The 14,649-nt window shown below is 45.0% G+C and overlaps 1 protein-coding gene across 1 annotated transcript in view; it reads left to right on the forward strand.

Moving 5' to 3' along the window:
• OC90 (otoconin 90) overlaps window positions 1-14,649 on the forward strand; it is a 140,886-nt gene that overhangs the window by 190 nt on the left and 126,047 nt on the right. The gene's annotated exons all lie outside the window — the stretch shown is intronic.

A 14,649-nucleotide genomic window follows, 5' to 3' on the forward strand; every position in this document is an offset into this window, starting at 1 on the left:
AGGAGCAGCTGCTGGATGGAAGTGGGAAGGGGAAAAGATGTTGGTTGGAAGGGGAGAAAGAGAGGGGAACAGATGCTGAAAAGGGAGAGAGAGGGAGCAGACGCTAGAAGGAAGTGGGGAGGAGAGAAAGGGGAGTAGGCACTAGATGGGAGGGGAGAAAGAGAGGGGAACAGACACTGGATGGGAGAGGATAGAAAGAGGAGCAGACTCTGGAAGGAAGTGGAGAGGAGAGAGCAAGCACATACTGGATGGAAGGAGGGGATAAAGATAGAGCATATGCTGGATTGGGGGAAGAGGATAGATTTAGTGAGATACTGGAATGGGTGAGGGAAAGAGTGGCAAGCTGTAGGTAGACACAATGAAAGGGAAATTGAGGATGGAAAGTAAATAGACAAAAGGTAGAAAACAAATTGAGAAGGAAAGCAGAAAAGAAAAGGAAGGGAGAGGAGAGAGATATACCAGAGATACCAGATCTGAAGGGAGGAAAGGAGGAAAGAGTTGCTAAAAACCACCTGGGGAGGGAGTGAGAGATAGAAAGGAAGAAGTCAGAGATGCCAGACCGTGGGGGAAGCGGAGGGAAGAAGATAGGTGCCAGACTAATTCTGTGTGTGTGGGGGGGGGGGGGAGGTTGGAGGGAGAGTCAGTTTCTGGTAGAGGCATAGAAATAAAGCAGATGCCCTAAGGAGGAGGCAGAGAGAAGGCAGACAGTGGATGGATGGAAGAGAATGACAAAAAGATGAGGAAAGCAGAAACAACAAAGGTAGAAATTTATATATCTTTGTTTTTGCTAGAAATGTAATGTGATGTGTGAATATGAGCATTGCTTAATAGCAGAAATTAAACCAGAATCCCTGTATGCAAGCAAAACATAGTGAGTGGAGGATGGGTAATGCTAACTAATGTTAAAAGGAGAAATAAAGCCCGGAGTGGATTCATTGACCTAACATTGCACATCCCTGATAGTGGGAACTTTTGAGAGGGGAATCATAGACCATTAAAACAAAGGTGGATGGTTCCCAGCCTCTGCCCAGAAATAAAAGGGTAGCGGGGGGTATTTATAATTCAGGTTGTCAGGTGGGAAGAACTTCCTGAAGAAACAGAGGCTGCCCTGAACTTCCTGAAGAAACCAGAAGGCTGCCCAGAACTGTGCAAAGCCTGGCTGCAGAACTATGAGAAAGAGAAATCCTGTTTAAAAGGAAATGATTTTGGTGTTTGGTTTTTTTTTCCTGACTGAAGCATGGACTTGCTGTAAATGAGAACTTTTGTTTGTGATAAATCTCTTCCTAGCCTCATCAGCCGGTGTGGCTGTATCAGAACCAGTGCAAACTGAACTGGATAATAAAACTTAGAACTGACAATTATTGGTGGAAGGGTTTTTTTTTCCCTTTTCTTTTTCTCTGCTGTTCTTATTCCAGAGTGGTCCTCCAAAGAGTGCTAATACTTGCGCCTGGGGCGGGAGCCGTATTGCCAGCGCTAGGCTTACCCCTGGCCCCGTCACAGTATGTATCTGGTAAAACAAAGAAAGGTTACTGCAGAGCTGATGTACAAGGGTATAAAAGTCAAATCTTTATTAAGAAAGATGTAATGTAGCATTCCAAACAAATGTTTCAGAAAGCACTCCTTCGTCAGGGGTCCACATCAACGTAGAGAACCTGAATAAAACAACTGGATGTTAACTTTTAAGGACAGTTGTTTTATTCAGGTTCTCTACGTTGATGTACCTCTACATTGTGGATCCCTGACGAAGGAGTGCTTTCCGAAACATGGACCATGTTGGGTCCCGTGTACTCGCACAAGAGGACCATTTGTTTGGAATGCTACATTGCATCTCTCTTAATAAAGATTAGACTTGTATACCCTTGTACATCAGCTCTGCAATATCCTTTCTGTGTTTTGTCATTTGACTTTTCTACTGCAGATTGATTGGATTGTTTGTTTCTGGTTGAGTATGTATCCAGCAACACTAGTATCGAGGCAGATCCCCCCCTCCCCCCGTCATAGTTTCTTTGCAGATCATTGGGAAGGGATACAAGAACTGTCTCTGTTTCGTACCCAGGTCTGAAGCCAGATTGACATGGGTCTAACTAATTACTAAACTAAACGAAACCTTAGGTTTGTATACCGCATCATCTCTACATTCGCAAAGCTCGACAAGGTTAACAGGAGTTAGGGTAGAAAGGAACCTCAGAGGAGGGAAGGATGAAGAGGAAATTTAGAGGACTAGAATAATCAGAGAGGGAGGAAGAGTTACATTTTTGAGAATAACCAGGTTTTCAGATGTTTACGGAAGAGTTGGAGGGAGCTCAGATTCCTAAGAGGGGAAATAATGTTGTTCCAGAGCTCAGTGATTCTAAAAGGGAGGGAGGAACCTAGTTTTCCTACAAGGGAGACGCCTTTTAGGTAGGGAAAGGAGAGTTTCAGTTTTGGGGTGGATCTGGTGGAACTGGGGTTAGAGGAATTCCAAGAAAGAGGAATAAAGGGGGGGGGGGGGAGGATGCTGTTCATTGAGTTGAATGTAGACTATCCATTCTGTAAGTTTTGCCAGGAAAGGAATGTTGGAGACTGCTTGATAGTTTTTGAGCTTCTCCTTATCAAGGGAGCCCTTTTTCAGTGCACCACAGCTCTTTTTATTGTTGGCAGCTTTCATTCCATAAGAGAGGGGTTAACAATTTTAGTGGTTCCTGGTATAGGGTTGCTAGATTTTCCTTTCGGAAAATCCAGACCCCCCTTGCCCCGCCCCATGCCCACCCTATTCCCGCCCACAGTGGCCAATCCAGGTCCTTAGTACCTGGCCAAAACCCAAGGAGTAGCAACATTCTCAAAGATAGGCAAGATTCTGGAACACCAATGAATGCAACATTCCAGAGCTGAGATTGTGATTAGAGAATGACACGGTGAAAAAATTGGTCCCCGTCACCGCCCCGTCCCCGTCTCACCATCCCCGTCACCGCCCCGTCCCCGTCTCACCATCCCCGTCACCGCCCCGTCCCCGTCTCACCATCCTCTTCACCGCCCCGTCACCGCCACTGCCACCCCATTCACCGCCCCGTCACCGCCACTGCAATCCCATTCACTTTTCTTTATTTACGTATAAAGGAAACATTCTTTAAAACTTTAAAACTTAGTTAAATATTAGTTAATAACTATACAAAAACAAAACACGCAGAGAAAAAATTAATTAATAAAAATTCTCAAAACTGACACATTTTGATCACTAAATTTAAAATAGTTATTTTTCATACAGTTTTTCAATCACTAATCTTCCACCACCCCTGGGGCTAGCAATGCAAAAACAAACACGACATGTACTTTAAATGCTTACAATGTTAGCCTACATGGTAAGTAGACGCGGCCGCTGTACCTAATCGCGGCAAAGATCTCCCTGCCGTGATTAGCATAGTGACCGCGGCTACGGCTGCAAGTCTCCCCTCCCCCCAGCGATCACGGCAGGAGGGCACCCAACCCCTCCTGTAGACCCCCCCAACGGCCCTCCCGACAATCGCAGCAGAAGGGTACCCAACCCCTCCTGCCGGTCCTCCCAATGGCCTCCCCTAAGATCGCCGGCAGGAGGGTACCCAACCCCTCCTGCTGGACCCCCCCCCCAACGAACCCTCCCACCCCGGAACCCCCTTAGTCTTACTTTCCAAGTTGGACCGGACGGCTCCTCACACGTATGGCCAGCAGGCTTGCCTCCGTCCAAATGAGGCGGGCCCGCCCCTACCCTGCCCAACCCACAGGATCCTAGGGCCTGATTGGTCTAGGCACCTAAAGCCACTCCCGCTATAGGAGGGGCCTTAGGTGCTTGGGCCAATCAGGCCCTAGGATCCTGTGGGTTAGGCAGGGGAGGCGAGGGGCGGGCCCGCCTCATTTGGACGGAGGCAGGCCTGCTGGCCAGACGAGCGAGGAGCTGTCCGGTCCAACTTGGAAAGTAAGACTAAGGGGGTTCCGGGGTGGGAGGGTTCGTTGGGGGGGGGGGTCCAGCAGGAGGGGTTGGGTACCCTCCTGCCGGCGATCTTAGGGGAGGCCATTGGGAGGACCGGCAGGAGGGGTTGGGTACCCTTCTGCTGCGATTGGCAGGAAGGGTTGATCTGACAAATGAGGAGCACGGTGAAACACAGGTAAATAGCGGTTCCTAGAAGGGGGTACATTGGCCCGCGGGGACAAACCTGTTCACCGTTTCCGCGGTCGGTGAATGGCCTTGTCCCCGTCACCGCAGCGACTGCTAGTTTTCTTCCCCGTTTTCGGCGGTGACCCGCGGCTTAAATGCGGTGGCCGCGGGTAAACCGTCACCGTGTCATTCTCTAATTGTGATGTCATAATGCCTCATTCCACAGTGCCTAAGAGCCAACCTCATTAGTGATGTTACAATGGCTTGATTGTTCTTTACTTGGCATATGTAAGAGCATAAGAACAGCCATATTGGGCCAGATCAATGGTCCATCAAGCCCAGTAGCCCAATCTCACGGTGATCAATCCAGGTCACTAGTATCTGGCCAAAACCCAAGGAGTAGCAACATTCCATGCTTCCGATCCAGGGCAAGTAGTGGCTTCCTCTATGTCTTTCTCAATAACAGACTATGGACTATTGGAATGTATCTCTCAGTTAAGGAGCATTCAATTAAAGTGCTTTTTAAATGAATACAAGTACTTTTGAAATAAGAACTAAAAAGCACAGAGAACCAATGTTGGTTTGCCATTGCCAGTCAACGTAGTCTTGGAAGGTGGGGAGGTACAGCTGCACAGGGCACACTTGCTTCCCCTACTTAGTCACGAAACAGCAGGCGAAGCAGAAGTGCTACGGGTCGTGTTGCACAGGGTGCGTTTCATCTTGGAACGCTCCCGAAAACAGCACAGCTCCCACTACACGCAGAAGACTGCGCATAACACTGAGAGGAAATAGTTCTACAGTGAGTGCTAGAGACACACGTAACAGAGAGGAACCGAAGGAGTGGGCAGACATTGAGTTAAGGCTGAGCCAAATGATACACATCAAATTCTAAAGCAACGCAGCAAACTCCACTGCCAAATAAGAGAAATTCTCTTAAGGCATATCTAGTCATTCCATCAACCCCCTAGGGTAACCTTTACCACCTTTCTGTCCTCTGGTATCCAGATTCCAGTTTGTCCTTTCCCAGGGAGAGGAGCTAGAAATATTTTTCTACTAGAAATCTATATGCCTGTAAGCTTTTGCCACCGAGGTCAGAGGGTTCTGTTTACTAGGGTGTAGAATGAGCTCATTTGAAGAGCTGTCAAAATAAATGTTAATTAATAGGAAGATATACATAGTGGGCCAAAAGTACGTATACGGTATTTATTCATTATTTCTTTTTATTTTACAGGTGTCATGAATAACATTTGCATGAAGTTTTTGTATCGGTTACATCATTTCACTTTTACTTGATTATCGTTCAGTACTGTATTATACTTATTCAGTACCTATAAAATAAAAAGAAATAATGAATAAATTCGGTATACCTATTTTTGACCCACCCTGTATATTCAGCAGTTTAGGTTATTTTATTCTAGATCTTTCAATGAACTCAGCTACATTTCTGTCCTCTGGTCCTGAAGCAAACTAATTCATCTGTGCAAGATTAATCAAATGAAAACAAATTGTGAAAGTATCATTAAGTTAAGGAGCCTACCTAGTCTGGCCTATGCTATGAGCCAGGCACCTGAAAGATTAGATAAGGAATGGGTTAATTTGATAAAGGGATTTTTATTTTTTTATTAGGGGGGGAGGGGTTGTTTGGGATTGTTGGGAACGGAGAAGTGAAGGAGAGGATGTTGTAGGTGTTTGGGTAAGGTAAGTATAGATCTTCGCTGCTTACCTGAGAGTGTAGGCCAAGTCCTCATGGTCACTCTGGTCTCTGTGACCTCCTGGTCCTACTAGACTCTCCAGTCACCACAAGAACATAAGAATTGCCGCTGCTGGGTCAGACCAGTGGTCCATCATGCCTAGCAGTCCGCTCCCATGGTGGCCCTTCGGTGAAAGACCAGGGCCCTAACTAAGTCTAGCCCTACCTGCATACGTTCCAGTTCAGCAGGAACTTGTCTAACTTTGTCTTGAATCCCTGGAGGGTGTTTTCCCCTACAACAGCCTCCGGAAGAGTGTTCCAATTTTCCACCACACTCTGGGTGAAGAACTTCCTTACATTTGTACGGAATCTATCCCCTTTTAACTTTAGAGAGTGCCCTCTCGTTCTCTTTACCTTGGAGAGCGTGAACAACCTGTCTTTGTCTACTAAGTCTATTCCTTTTATTATCTTGAATTTTCAATCATGTCCCCTCTCAGTCTCCTCTTTTCAAGGGAGAAGAGGCCCAGTTTCTCCAACCTCTCACTGTTAGGGTTACCAGATGTGCGGATTTACCCAGACATGTCCTTATTGTAGAGGACTGTCCAGTAGTGCTGCTTGATTCAGGAAAAAATTTTTTGATTCATTTCGATTCTGACTATTGAATCGATTTTTCGATTCGATTTTCCTGCCCAATTGAGTGGGTTTTTTTAAAATTCCTGGTGGGTTTATTTTATAACCTCTTTACCACTTTTATAGCCTCTTCACCCCCTTTGCCTTCTTCTAACCACACTGGCGCTGTGGTGTAAACAAACAAAAAAGACCTTTTCCTCTCTCTCTGTTAAATCCTAGCTCACATTTGCGGTCTAACACCAGCTCTGGCAAGGTACATGTTTCAAATTGTAATCACAAAACGGAAAATAAAATTATTTTTTCTACCTTTTGTTGGTCCCAGGATCTGGTTGTCTTCTGATAACTTGCTTGCCAGGGTCTCCTTCTTTCTTCTTTCTCCGTGCTAATCATCAATCTGCCATCTCTGTCCTCCCCTTCCGTTTCTCTTCCCTCCCCCAGAGGTCTGGCATCTTTCCTTTTTTTTCGTCTCCATCCACAGATTCACCTTTTCTCAACTACCCTTTCATCCATCATCTCTCCCTCCTTCCCCACCACCCCAGGGTCCACCATCTCTCCCTTTCTTTTCCCAACTACCCTCCTATCCAGTATCTCTATCCCCCTCCACACCACCCCTTGTGTCCAATTTCTCTCCCTCTCTGTTCCTTCCCTCCCTTAATCTCATTACCCATCATCTCTCTCCCTCTCCTCTATTTTTAGACCCATTATTTCTTCGCCCCCAAAGTCTGGCATATGCACATCTCTTTGAAGCCCTCCCTTTCCCTCTCTCTGTGTACTTCTACACCAGGGCCCATTCCCCTGAAGGTCTGATGTCAGAGGAGGGGCGGGACTGCGGCAGAGAGAAGACAGCTCGGAAGACCTGACGGCAGCTTGCAAAGATCACTAACACTAGCGATCTTATGCAGGCTGATTAAATGAGGTAAGTCGATGCCGGGAGGCCAGGGGGGAAGCCGGACAGAAGCACTTACACTTCCCAATTGCCCTCTGAAACAGGAGCGGCAGCGGCCGGCCAGCAAGAGGCAGCGCTGCCGATCCTGCTTTAGGGGGTGAAGGGGGGAGGGTCAGACGCCGAATCGGGAGGCCAATTTTTTTGGCTTTTGAATCGATTCGAACTGATTCACCCAAAATGAATCGGTGAATCGATTCGAATCGTGAATCAGGCAGCACTACTGTCCAGGTGTCTGGATGAGTTTTGAAAACCCGGCAGTTTGTCCTGGTTGTGAAAATCATTGAGCTTGGGTCTGCGTCTGAAGGGTCTCTGTGTATATGTGGATATGACGCGATGATATCACACACATGCGTGTGACATCATCGCATCGAATGCGCAGAAACCCTCCAGACGTGGGCTCGAAAAGACAGGTTTTGTATGGGGCTGGGGTTGGGGTTTTGTATGGGGTTGGGGGGGGCGGAACAGGGCAAGGCTGTGGGTGGATGGGGGTGGGGTACTGGAGAGGGAAAGGTGCGGAGAGCAGGAGAGGCGCTGGCGCCTGCTGACTGCCTATAGGACGCATCTCTTGCTGTGAGAGATATGTCATGGAAGCAGTCAGCCGGCACCAGTGCTTCTCCTCCTTGCCGGTGTCTCGCGGTAGTTTCCAAGTTTATTTACAGTTTGATATACCGACCATCAAACAAATATCTGGACGGTTTACAATTGCTAAAATTGGAGTTTTAGAAAAGAAATAATAGAAAAATAAAATTTAAATAGGGCAACGTAGTGACAGGACAAGGTTGATACAGTATAGTTTGCGATACACTGAGTTAACGGGTTACAATTTGCCATAGTTACAGGACAAATTGTTATCCTAACACGAAACATACCATGGATCTAGTACCAATGTACATTTCTTTGTAATCCATCAATCGTGGGCAGGGGAAGTTAGGTGGAAAGGTATGTTTCTATTGCTTTCCTAAATTATTAAATTGTGTATGCAAATTGGGCATGCACCCAAAATTACACGTACAGCTCAAAGCGCCACATGCAGAATTTGGGGGCTGACCCAGGCCAGCCACTGTCAGAGACAGGATGCTGGGCTCAATGAGCCTCGATCTGACTCGGCATGGCTTTTCTTAAGCTCTTATAAATAGGATTTGCTTGAAAGCGTGATCTTTTTGTCACCAGCCATTCAGAAATTCCAGTCTTTGCGCTTCCAGTAACTACTATAATAAAGCAGGATGGAAAAGGCCACCAGTGCGATCATTTCTCAGTGCTAAGCTTCACTGTTGACCAGCTGAATCTGTTACTCTTCTAACCGAAGGCCAAAGATTCCCTTGAAATAACAGTGAATGTTATATTCTCATTCCACAAATCCAAACTATAAATTTGCATTGCATGATGGGACATTTTATCCTATAAGGAGAACAAATTTTCTTTTTCAAGGTTGTCATTGTTTTTAGTCTCATCGCTATTCTTAAGTGCTGCCCAGAACTTGAGCATGGGGGGGGGAAAGGGGGGGAGGAAAATCATATAGCGATCTTTCATTAGCATTGTATGAAGAATGGTCATTAAAAAGTGAAAGAGCATCGGTCGATAATACACCAAAGGAGATTAGACAAAAGCCATCTTTTAATTCCTGGTCAGCAGAGATCCCAGTGCTCAATAGATTTCACTTATCTGTCATCGTTAAATGCTACCTCATTACCTTATTAACATGATTACCTTATTAAATGAATATTAACATGGAGCTTTGCAGATGACGTGCCAACAATAAGGTATTTGTTATTTAAGGGGTAATTCAAGCAGCATTAAATCGAGCAATCATGCAGTGGATGCCACACCAGAAAAAAGATGATTTATTATATGTATCCTTTACATCTGTATTGCTTTTCGGATAACACAGAGCATAATGACCCGTAGGCATCCCATTAAGGGATCAATTGATAAACGTTGAAGTGGGGTTGGTTAGGACAGTGGTCACATGGGTAACAATGCATCCAGCTAGGTATAAATCACTAACCACCAATCTTGTTGAAATCCATTCCCCCCCCATCCAGCTGCTTTCGTGCATTAATCTACAAGGTAAGATAAGCTATTTTCTTTGCCCATGCTTTCTGAAAAGATTTATACTCATTTGTTAAAATGAAAATAATGAGGTAGTTATTTATAAAACAAGAGATGAGAACTGGAAGGAAGACTGAGCAGTAATTACAAAGAAATGAACAATCACTTTTGAAAGAAAATAATCAACCAAGATTTATCAAATGGTATGAAGGAATTTTAGTTTTAAATTATGCCGCTATTGCAAATATCAGATGCTTATTGTATAACAGAGATGGGTTTGATAATCACTTGAATGCGTGTTGTAGAATATTGCATCTGTATGGGGGTTAACTTTGAACTTCAGCTCTGAACCCACAAAAGGGGGATGGAAGAAGCGCAGGTACTAGAAAATAGGACTGTGCATCAGAAAAGGAGAATTCAGATGCAAGGATGCAGTTGCCAAAACTTAGAGCGAAGAGCTTTAAAATAATCAAGCAGGTGCAGAGTATCTTTTGTAGTATTGCACATCAGAAATGTAACCATACGGCCTGCAGAGATGTTTACCCAAAAGCTTTTCAGCATATTTTCTTTTCTCAGCATCCAAAACTCTAAAAACGAGTTAAGAATTCTACGCAACTGCATTTTGGATTTCTTTTTTTTTTAAATCTGAGAGATTTTTGCATTTTTTTAATTTTCAGCTGAAAGGCAGCCATTAAAAAAGATCTATGGACGTGATGGTGATTCTGTAGCAAAGGATGCCTTCTAGTATCCTATTCTATAAGGGAAGGTAGACACCCACAGGGGAATTCTTTAAATGGTGCTTAAAAATGTGTGCACAGATTTAGGTGTGTGCCCAATTTGCTTGTGCAATTTAATTATTAAGGCTGTTAGCATCAATAATTGCATACTAATTAGCAACAATTTAGATTGTGCATGCATCTTGCTATACTATGAAGGTGCATGTGCAAATTTTATAACACACAATGGAAAAGGGGCTTGGCCATGGAAGGGTCAGGGGCATTCACTAATGACGCATGCACTATTATAGAATTTTTTTTTTTGGGGGGGGGACCTACGCGGGGATTTATTCCAAGATTTAGTTGGTGTAAATCAGGGGTAGGGAACTCCGGTCCTTGAGAGACGTATTCCAGTCGGGTTTTCTGGATTTCCCCAATGAATATGCATGAGATCTATTTGCATGCACTGCTTTCAATGCATATTCATTGGGGAAATCCTGAAAACCCGACTGAAATACGGCTCTTGAGGACCGGAGTTCCCTAACCCTGGTGTAAATCCTTGGGCCTATAAGTTGTGCGTGAGTTCTGGCACTATCCCGGTCTATAAAGCATGTATAAAGCCAGGCACCTACATCAGTGCAAAAGACAACAAACTGTGGAGAAACACAATGTTCTTGACTTTCCTTTATTTCTTCAAGATATCTTAAAACAATGGTCAAATTAGTCCACATCAAACATATAAAAGACGACCGTGACCCGACACGGGCTGTGTTTCGGCTGACAAGCCTTTCTCAAGGGTCCAGTCAAAAACAAGGTAGTTGGTATCACAAAATTGATTTGCAGTCTTGAAGAGTCTGAAGTGAAGATCCAAACGAGTGCTGTGCGCAAATACACAGTACAACGTAATACCAACTACCTGTTTTTTGACTGGACCCTTGAGAAAGGTTTGTCAGCCGAAACACGGCCCGTGTCGGGTCACGGTCGTCTTGTATATGATTGATGTGGACTAATTTGACCATTGTTCGAAGCTATCGTGAAGAAATAAAGGAAAGTCAAGAACATTATGTTTCTCCACAGTTTGTTGTCTTTTGGATTGCTCCTTCTTCTGTGGAAGATTGGGCCTTTTTGTTTTGACCTACATCAGTGCGCCTAGCCAATGTAGGTGCCTAACTTAATTAAGGGGTTAAGTCTTCTGGGGACGGGAAAATCCTAGTGTACCTGAATGTATCTCACGTTGAGCCACTACTGAGAAAGATGTCTAAATCTAAATAAATATGTGTACATAGTCACACACAGAGATGAGGGTCTGTGTTAGAACTGCTGGGGCACAGGGCAGAAATTAAGGAAGGGCCCCTCAGTTCCTTTCCTCTCTGCCCCCTCCCCCAGTTTCCCTGCCTACCATATGCCCTCCCGTCCAATATCTATCCCTTTCATCCTCCTTCCTTCCAGTGGCGCTGCATGGGGCAGTGGCAACCCTCCCACACCCTTTTCTCTGCCCCTCCCTTCTTTCCAACCCCCTCTGCCATGCGCGCCCCCCTTCCCTTCCTCCATCCCTCTTTAATTTTTCCAGCGCGAGCAGCATCACGAACTTGCTGCCCGCGTCGTGTTGGCTCTCCCTCTGATGTCACTTCCTGGGCGCAGGACCCAGAAGTGATGTCAAGAAGAACTGACGCCAACACGGGCAGGAGGGCTCGAGAAGGAGTGGGGGGAGGGTGGACAGGAGGACGGGTGCAAGTGCCCCCACCAAGACGGCGCCGGGGCAGACCACCCTCCCTTACGACACCACTACTTCCTTCCTTCCCTCGCTTCCCCGGGTCCACTATATGACCCTCCTATCCAGCATCCCTCCCTTCATTTAAAAATCAGCTGCTCCAGGGGACTACTGTGGGCCGGGATGCTCTTCCCTTCTCCCCACCCCGTTCCAAAGTCCCCCTCACCTTTTAAAATGCAAAGGAGTCAGCGGCTTAGCAGCAATTCTCTAACGCTGCTCATGGTAAACCCTGGCCTACATTTCTGGCGCCTATCTTTTCTGGCGGCTCGATTCTCTGTATGGTGCCTTTGCGTGATTGATACATGATCAGCCCACTATTTTTTAGGTGGCTGCTGATATTGGCGCTGTATACAGAATCTGGGCCCTAGTGCATAACTCAAAAAGTGGGTAGCTAAGGGGGCGGGGGAGCATTCCCAAAAATTGCATGCAGAGTTATGAAGGTGTCCAGTCAAAAGCGGGCGAGACAATCGCACGCGGACAAACCTGGCCAGACAATCGCGCACAGGATGTCAGCGCGCTGGAGTTCACCACTTTATCTAAAAATGTTGGCGCTCCCGTTGGGGTGGGGAGCAAACCCCCCATTACAGAGGAAACAGTAATTTTTCCCTAAAAAACAGGGAAAAAAAGCCATTTCCTCTGTAATGGGTTTTTTTTTAAACCCCCCCCCCCACACACCCCAATGGGAGCGCCAACATTTCTAACAAAAGTGTGTGTGGGGGGGGGGTTCCCTCCCACACCCCCTCACTGTGCTTTAAAATACTGTTAAAATCCAGCGCGCTGACTCCTGCACGCGATTATCTGGGCTGGTTTGTCCACACACAATTGTCTCACGTGGTTTGGTCTATGAGCCGTTATAAAATAGCGCTATTCCTATCTCCAAATGCCAAGAGTTGGGTGCCAGCATTTACATAAAGTTTTTGTGCCCAAATTTGACTCCAGGAATGGTCTTCAAGCGTTATTATATAAAGAAAGCTCAAGTCGGAGTACGCTTTATAGCAGTGTCTCTCAAACCTAATTAGCTCTGACACACTAAACGGAGCAAATGTTTTTCACGGCACATTTAAAATTGAAATTGTAAAATTGCAAAGCCAACAAAAAATTTTAATTGGAGAGAAATTTACGTATTTAAAGTTCTTTAAGCTATGTATGGGTAATTGTAACCACAATGAAACTAAGGGCTCCTTTTACGAAGGCGCGTTAGGGCCTTAACGTGCAGAATAGCGCGCGCTAAATTGCCACGCGCGCTAGCCGCTACCACCTCCTTTAGAGCAGGCGGTAGAGTTTCAGCTAGCGCGTGCAATAATGTGTGCTAATCTGTTGCGTGCGCAAAAATGCTTAGCGCACCTTCGTAAAAGGAGCCCTAAAGTAGATAGTATAGAATTGTTAATCAACGTGATGGATGTGCTTGTTTTTGAGTGCAAATTAACTTAAAACACGGCTCGATAGTCTACAAGCAAACATACATTTCATCATCCACCATTTGCAGTTCTCCTTTTTCGATTTAATTCCGGTCAGAGCTGAAATTCGAAGTTCGCAAAGATAAGAAAATCCAAATGGCAACAAAACCTTGATTGCTTTGTTGCTCAACTTAGGATAACTACTGCATAAAAAAATTAAATTACTTCAGTTAGTTTTCAAGGACCAATCACGTCACAGAATGATGCTTGTCTGGTGGTTGTAGTCTTACACGCACAGATGCTCATGGCATTGACAGACTCTTGCGTACATGACTTACACGTCATCTATTCTAGGGTATACTTATGAAGGGAATTTTAAAAAAATAAAGTAAAATTCTGGAATCTCTCGTGGCAAGCCTGGAATCTCTTCGGGGCCCACCGTTGTACCATGACACACAGTTTGAGAGACGCTACTTTATAGAATAGCACTCCATGCTTGTTTATTGTTTATTCAATGTATTTGATTAAACGCTTATCCAGCAGTACAAAGCGTTGAACAAAATTTAAAAATTACAAGAAGACAGACGTGTCTGCAATGTAAAACATATATATATATTAAATTATTGGACAAACTAGGACTAAACAGACAAACTCAAATCTTTAAAACAATAGGAAAAAGGGGCGGAAATACAATTTTTATAGAAAGACTATATAAAAGGAAAATACAATGGGAGAAGGGAAATAAAATCAAAAAATGATTAAGAAATTAATGATTTTTTTCTGGCACCCAAATTTGGAAACTATTTACTGAATCTAGTTAGTGAAGTTCTAAGTGTAAAATTGGACATTCAAGTTCATATATTTAAGGGGTTAGATTTTTAAAAGCTGGATTTGGAGTTAGCTCATGATTTGGGGGGGGGGGGGGAGGGGTTTCAAGCCAGTGGTAAATTATATTCAATATGCTAGAAATTGAATACCTTGCCTACTCTCCGTTTCTAACACTTAGATCAGGGGTGTCAAAGTCCCTCCTCGAGGGCCGCAATCCAGTCGGGTTTTCAGGATTTCCCCAATGAATATGCATGAGATCTATTTGCATGCACTGCTTTCATTGTATGCTAATAGATCTCATGCATATTCATTGGGGAAATCCTAAAAACCCGATTGGAATGCGGCCCTCGAGGAGGAACTTTGACACCCCTGACTTAGATCCTCGGGTTTTAGGCAGGTACTAGTGATCTGGAGTGGCCAGTGTGAGAACGGGCTACTGAGCTTGATGGACCATTGGTCTGACCCAGTATTTATTTAGTTTTCTGTACTGTTCTCCAAGGAGAGCTCAGAACGG

Source organism: Geotrypetes seraphini, chromosome 2 (assembly GCF_902459505.1).
Source record: "Geotrypetes seraphini chromosome 2, aGeoSer1.1, whole genome shotgun sequence".
Lineage (NCBI taxonomy): Eukaryota > Metazoa > Chordata > Amphibia > Gymnophiona > Dermophiidae > Geotrypetes > Geotrypetes seraphini.